This window comes from Manihot esculenta, chromosome 8 (genome assembly GCF_001659605.2).
Source record: "Manihot esculenta cultivar AM560-2 chromosome 8, M.esculenta_v8, whole genome shotgun sequence".
Lineage (NCBI taxonomy): Eukaryota > Viridiplantae > Streptophyta > Magnoliopsida > Malpighiales > Euphorbiaceae > Manihot > Manihot esculenta.
In genome coordinates, this window is record NC_035168.2 from 20,100,559 (window position 1) to 20,108,174 (window position 7,616).

A 7,616-nucleotide genomic window follows, 5' to 3' on the forward strand; every position below is an offset into this window, starting at 1 on the left:
TTGATTGAGAAAAATAAATAGGTAATCAATTCACTGTGGATTCGATCCTTCACCACTATCTGCAGTTGTAAATTGTTGATAACCAAGAAGGTTATTTTTGACCGGCTTCGACAACCGCGAGTCAATACCCCTATTTACTTCAATAAATTAGTTTAGGATGTGGAAGACGCTTCTCAAAATCCAAATTTCTCCTTAGTTTTAGTATGATTAGGAAACGTTCGCTAATCAAACACTAGTTAACAAGTTGCCAAGGAACGTCCTTGGGGATTTTTACTTTTCAACTGTTAACTGCCTTAAGACTTAGAGAAACCTAATTCTATCCTTGCCAACCGCGTGGTCAAGTATAGATTACGCAACCGATTGGTCAAGTATAGATTATGCAATCGATTATACTTGAGTTTAAACAACCTAAGCAATTACGGACCTAAATCATTCAAACAATATATTACTCAAGCAATTAAAAGCAATAGGCCTTAATTGATTCTAAAAGCAAAGTAATAATAATAGAAAGATCAAGTTGTATAAATATTGAAAATAAATAAGAGTTAAATAATGGAGATTTAAATCTCCCAATTCATCACAAATCTGAAATTTTCCAACTTCAACTAGAAAAGAAAAGTGTTTAGCCACTCATGGTGGACAAAAATACACAAAAGAAAGAAGAAAAGAAGAAGGAGAGAGGCTGCCTAAATTATGCAGTGATTCTCATGAGTTTCTGCGGAAAATCTGATGGTCCTTTGCTGGTTTGGGGTTGCCTCCTTTTATAGGTGAAGAATCCTAATCCAATTAAGATTTGGAATCCTAGTATGGATTGGTCTTTTTGTAGTCTTTAATCTCCTCTTTGCTTTTGTATTTAATTGTGAATAAATCTTCTTCTTGAGGGAGTCTTTCTTAGGAGTGACTCTTGGAGATGTCCTAGGATTGATCTTGAAGTGTTTGAAGTAGGATAGGACTTCAATGCTTTTGAATTTTGAATTCTTCCTTTCTCCCGCTCTGCTGTCTGCCTCTGCTATCATTTTGATTTGGGCAGTGATTTGCCAAAATCGCTTGCCCCAATCGCTTCCTGTGAGTCTGTCCCAGTTTTTCTGCTTCAGCTTGATTTGGGTAGTGATTTGGCCAAATCACTTTGACCCAATCACTTTTTCAGCTTTTTTTGCACTTTTTCTCCAACTTTCCATTTTCTTCCTTTTCTACAAAAACATGATGAAAAGCATAAATTAAGCTGGAAAATGTGTAATTAAACAGTAATAAAGATAATAAAAATGTGGCTAAATTATGTTTGATCAAATACCCCCACACCTAGCTTTTTGCTTGTCCTCAAGCAACAAATAACTTAGTCAATCAAGCTCATTTTTCTTTTGAGCCTAAGTACCACTTAATCAGCCCCCCTAGACTCCTAAACTGAAATATCATAGTATAGAGTACATGCACTAAGGTTGTCCTCTCCTTTCCTTGTTTCCTTTCACCTACCGTGGCCAAGAGAAAGGTTTTTGGTTCAATCATGCTTATTCTTTTGTTTTAAGCTTGATGCAACCCTTAAGAGTAACTTGCCTTTTTTTTTTTTAAACACACTTTTTTATTCAGCAGCACTTATTCTTGTCTTTGCCTGAAAAAGTCACCAACCTTTTTACGCGAAGGTGCATATTGGTGATACCCACCCCCGGTTACTTAGTTAGTCACTTGTTCAAGTGGCTACTAGCTCTGTTCATAACTTATTTGACCATTGGAACAGGTTTATGATTTGTGCTTCGTGCTGGTTTTTTTTTTTCTTTTTCTTTTTCTTTTCTTTTCATAACAGTTTGAACAAATCAGCTCATAGGGATTTACACTAACTTTTTATTCGCATGTATTTGTATTTTTATTTCCCTTGACCTCAGCAGATTTAAAGATTCAATTCAAGAGAAAAACTTCCTAGGTGAAGGTAACATACTGTAAATGATTCAATTTAGGTTTAAAGGGTTGGAAAATTTAATGGGGTCATGAGATAGGAAACTCGTTTAACTTTGTCATCTATTCTGAGTAGAGCAATAGGCTAAAACAAAATTCTGTGTGTATGTGCAGAAGTGAAAGATGTGTGTAAAAGAAAAAATGTGTGAAAGAAAAAAAAATTTGGTGTGTGTAATAGGGTAAAAAGATGTAAAAAGAAACAAAAAGAAAGCAAAAGATGGTGTAAACAATGCAAAAATAATGCCCAGTACCCCCACACCTATTGCAAACATTGTCCTCAATGTTAAATATATAAAGAAAAAAATGAGAGAGAAAGGGACTTCCTGGCCTAGGGTGATTTGGGCGGTGATTTGGACAAATCACTTGGCCAAATCACTGTCTGTCATGGCCTGCTGGTAGAAAGCTGTCCATCGATAGTTGCAACAGGTGTTCCATATGTTGCATTCGGCCTTCTATCCTGCTGAGACGAGCCTCTACTGTTTGGTTTGGGGCTGCGTCTTCAGGTGCCTTATTTGCTTCCTGCCGGGGTGCCTCTGGAGGTGCCTCATCTGCTGGTTCCTTTACTGCCACCTCTGTTGTTTCCTCTACGTGGGCAGGGTGCTGAGAGGTTGTTGGTGTGTTGGTGGCCTTCTTCCATCACACACGCTCATGGCGTGGTGTGATGGGACCTGCAGGTGCAATAGAAAAAACTTCCCCCATTTTGCAAAGCAACCCCATATCATCCAGAGTACGAAGGTCTAGGGGGGTTGGTCTGCTTGTATGAAATGTTGAACCAGCAACTGCAACATGCTTTCCACGTGTATGATTCGGGCCTCCATTCTATCAAGGCGAGATTCTGCAGATTGATCAGCTGTTGGAGGTTCTGCTGATTTGGATAGTGATTTAGGTAAATCATTTGGCCAAATCACCTCTGCTTTAGTTAAGTTCTGCTGATTTTCCCATCAATTTGTGCAAATCGCCTCTGCTGGGTTGCCTCCCAGTAGTGTCCTAGTTTAAAGTCGCGGGCTGGACTTTTCTGACTTGATCAAGGCTCAAGTAATGGGGGGAGGAAAAAGGATTCCAATATAATTAAGTAAGAAGTGTAGCACTCCTTTCATTTTGGTTATAACCCATCCTATTTCTTTCATATACTCATGAAGTAACATGATTAATTTCTCCTCTTTCAAGTGAGGTGTGCTTCTAGCCTCTATGTTTGAATTTTTGAGGTGATTGGGCAGCACTTTGAACTCCAATTCATATTTCTCCATAAAAGGTGGCTGCAATCTGGTATTGAACTTGGGCAAATTGAATTCTGCTTGCACTGATGATTTGGGCAAATCAAAATCTGTCTGCGCTGCTGATTTGGGCAAATTGAATTCTGCATGTACAAGTGATTTGGGCAAATCGCCTCTGGACCAGTCTATGCAGCATGCTGTCTCTTCCATTTCTTTCAAATTTTTCTTGTTCTCCTCATCCTCCTGGCTGGTGTCCCTTGGTATTTGTTTGACAGCATCAAACAAAGGTATATTGATCTCCACTTTGTGAAAGGTTTCAAGTATTTCTTTTTCTTCTTTTTCCTTTTGAGATTTTGCAAACCTTTTTGGAAAGGGAGGTGGTACCTTGAATTTTTCTTCTGGTTGTTGTTCTGTCTTCTTCTGTTTGGAGTTGAATTCTGCCTGGGTCATTAATTTGGGCAAATTATTTTCTGTCTTCTCTGAGGATTCGGACAAATCGCCACTGCTAGGCAGTACTGTCTGTCCATCGATTGGGTTTGTGATTTGGGCAGATCGACTGCCCTGATCACTTTCTGGCAGATTCTCTTCAGTGACCTGTTTTTGCATTTTCTTAGGCCTTTTGTCTTGAAGCTCTTTTTCACTCCTCAATGTGATGGCACTAGCATTCTGCCTTGGATTTATCTCAGTTTGGGAGGGTAGCTTTCCTTGTGATTCAAGTTTACTCATTGAAGTGGCCATTTGACTCATTTATTGCTCAAGATTTTGCACCGAGTTTGCTAAGGATTTCACGATCTCTTAAGGGGTGTATTGGACTTTTGAGGTGCTGCTTGGGCTGGATTCCTTTCCTGATAGCTTGGATATTGATTGGCCCTTGCATAACTGAAATCCAAATTTGGATGGTCCCTCCAACTTGGGTTGTAGGTGTTAAAATAGGGATCATACCTTCTTTGCCCATTAAAACCTCCAACAGCATTGACTTGCTGGTCCTCTTCTTGAAGGGAAGGGCATAGATCAGTTGGGTGGTTTATGTTTGCACATATCCCACATGGCTTGGGCTGCTGAATTTGCTGGACTTATTAGGCTTGACCCAACACAAGGCTATGGACAGCAATGGTGAGATTAGAGATTTGGGATGCTAAAATGGATGTACTCACCTCATACACCCTTCTTGGTGGCTGTTCTTAGTCTCCAAATTATTGTGAGGCTGCTGCCATGGTGGAAATTAAATCCCTTATGGTTTGAGGTGACTTATCTTCAATTGATCCTCCACAAGCTGCATCTATGAACTTTCTTTCCGAAGGTAGCAAACCTCCATAGAAGTATTCGATGAGTGATTTGTCAGAAATATCATGTTGAGGGCAGCTTGTGAACAACCTTTTGAATCTTTCCCAATATTCATATAGCTCTTCATAATCCTTTTGCTTAATGCAACTGATCTCTCTTCTGATACCAATAGCTTTTGAGTTTGGGAAGTATTTGCTCAAGAAGACTCTCACCATCCCATCCCATGAAGTGATGGATCCAGGTGGTAAATAGAACAACCAATCTTTGGCAAAATCATCAAGAGAAAAGGGAAAAGCTCTTAATTTAACGTGCTCTTTGGAAATACCTTGAGGCCTCATTGTTGAGCACACAATGTGAAATTCTTTAAGGTGCTTATGTGGATCTTCATTTTTCAGACCTCTGAATTTTGAAAGGAGATGAATTAATCCGGTTTTGAGCTCAAAAGGGGCTGCCAAAGGTGGGTAAGTGATGCACCATAGTGCTTGATCATCCAAGGGTGTTGCTAGTTCGCGAAGAGTTCTTTCTTGTGCCATTGGAGCTCTTGCCTCAATGTTTTTAGCTTCAAATTTAACAAGGACAGTAGCTGGTTCAAGAGCAGTAGCTGCTGCATTTTCTGCCTCTTCAGGTGCTGTTGTGGCTGTCTTTATAGCAGCTCGTTCAGCTACTGTTTTAAGTGCTGGTTCTGAGTTTTTTTAGCAAAAATTTCTGGTTTTTGGGCTGGTTCTGGTGCAGTTTTAAGGGCTGGTTTTGAGTGCAGCAGCTTGTGCAGCAACAGATTTAATAAGTGCAACATGTACAACAATTTCAGCAATTGGTTCAGCAACTTATTCAGTAGGTACAGTAGTGATTTTTGTAGCAGATACAGCAATGATTTGTGCAGCAAATATAGCAGCAGGTTCAACAAATTCTGCAGCAGGTGCAACAGATTGTATGGCAGATACTAAATTTATTGTTGTTGCTGATGAAGATGGTTTGGAGGCTTGGTTCCTCAAGTTTGCTTGCTTCTTTATGGTCTTGGCAGTGCGTTCAATTTCTGGATCGTAAAGAAGCTCTTCTTTACGATTAGCCCTGGTCATAAAAGGAAAATATGTTAGTTAGATCAAATTCCTGGCAACGGCGCCAATTTTTGATAGCGGTTGTCGAAGCCGTAAAAAATAAACCTATTTTTAATCAACAAAATAATTTGTAGATAGTGGCAATAGGGTCGAACCACAGGGATTTGACACTAAAGATCTTCCTAATATTGACTCGGGCAAATTAATAACAAAAATAAAAGGGGGGTTTTGTTTTGATGAAGATGAATTAAAATTAAATAACAAGAGAAAGCAATAATTTTTAAAGATGAGTAAATCAATGGGAGAAAAGATCTAGTTGAAGTATGGGTCTATTTCAGCTTGATTAGAATTGATCATTGATCTTTTTGATACCCCTATTTACTTCAATAAATTAGTTTAGGATGTGGAAGACGCTTCTCAAAATCCAAATTTCTCCTTAGTTTTAGTATGATTAGGAAACGTTCGCTAATCAAACACTAGTTAACAAGTTGCCAAGGAACGTCCTTGGGGATTTTTACTTTTCAACTGTTAACTGCCTTAAGACTTAGAGAAACTTAATTCTATCCTTGCTAACCGCGTGGTCAAGTATAGATTATGCAACCGATTATACTTGAGTTTAAACAATCTAAGCAATTATGGACCTAAATCATTCAAACAATATATTACTCAAGCAATTAAAAGCAATAGGCCTTAATTGATTCTAAAAGCAAAGTAATAATAATAGAAAGATCAAGTTGCATAAATATTGAAAATAAATAAGAGTTAAATAATGGAGATTTAAATCTCTCAATTCATCACAAATCTGAAATTTTCCAACTTCAACTAGAAAAGAAAAGTGTTTAGCCACTCATGGTGGGCAAAAATACACAAAAGAAAGAAGAAAAGAAGAAGGAGAGAGGCTGCCTAAATTATGTAGTGATTCTCATGAGTTTCTGCAGAAAATCTGATGGTCCTTTGCTGGTTTGGGGCTGCCTCTTTTTATAGGTGAAGAATCCTAATCCAATTAGGATTTGGAATCCTAGTATGGATTGGTATTTTTGTAGTCTTTAATCTCCTCTTTGCTTTTGTATTTAATTGTGAATAAATCTTCTTCTTGAGGGAGTCTTTCTTAGGAGTGACTCTTGGAGATGTCCTAGGATTGATCTTGAAGTGTTTGAAGTAGGATAGGACTTCAATGCTTTTGAATTTTGAATTCTTCCCTTTTCCCGCTCTGTTGTCTGTCTCTGCTGTCATTTTGATTTGGGCAGTGATTTGCCAAAATCGCTTACCCCAATCGCTTCCTGTGAGTCTGTCCCAGTTTTTCTGTTTCAGCTTGATTTGGGCAGTGATTTGGCCAAATCACTTTGATCCAATCACTTTTCTAGCTTTTTTTGCACTTTTTCTCCAACTTTCCATTTTCTTCCTTTTCTGCAAAAACATGATAAAAACCATAAATTAAGCTGGAAAATGTGTAATTAAACAGTAATAAAGATAATAAAAATGTGGCTAAATTATGTTTGATTAGTTTTTCCCTAGTTTTATCATTGTAATCCCTGTTAACATGATCTTTATGTAAAAGTTTCAACTATGAGTTATGATTGAACCAAACTTGAGATATGTAATGTTTACCATACTAGAGCATTTGATGAGAGCTCTAGTATGGGTTTTATATTTTTAGTATGATGCATGTACAAATTGAGCTTGGTTTCATGGAAATGTTTAACTTTTATTATAATGTTTGATCATGTATGGGATTTTAACAGGTACTCAGAATGTATAGTAGACTTATTACGAGTTTCGGCAACCTTAAGTCGATCTGAATCATAGCGTCGGTAGCGGTCCGATTTTCGGATCGTTATAATTATTAATTTTATATTTTTACTACTCCATAGCTTGATAATTTTATTAATTTTTAATAAGATAAATAATAAAAAAATATATTTAAAATATTTTTAAAAAATTAAAAAAAATAATATAAGAGGTAATTATAATAAACTTAAAAGTACAATATTTTTTCAGCGATTATCTTTATATTTAAATCTGTAAGTTGAATAAATTATTTGCTACGAGTAATAACCATGTAATGTAAATTATTTATAGGTAAAAAGAAGGTAAAAAAATAAAAATAAATCTTATT

The 7,616-nt window shown here is 37.2% G+C and overlaps 1 non-coding gene across 1 annotated transcript; it reads left to right on the top strand.

Moving 5' to 3' along the window:
• The first annotated feature begins 4,505 nt into the window (after positions 1-4,505).
• On the top strand, positions 4,506-4,612 carry LOC122724463. The gene has a single exon (XR_006351836.1). It is a non-coding gene; the product is annotated as a small nucleolar RNA R71 (small nucleolar RNA).
• Positions 4,613-7,616: the final 3,004 nt, after the last annotated feature.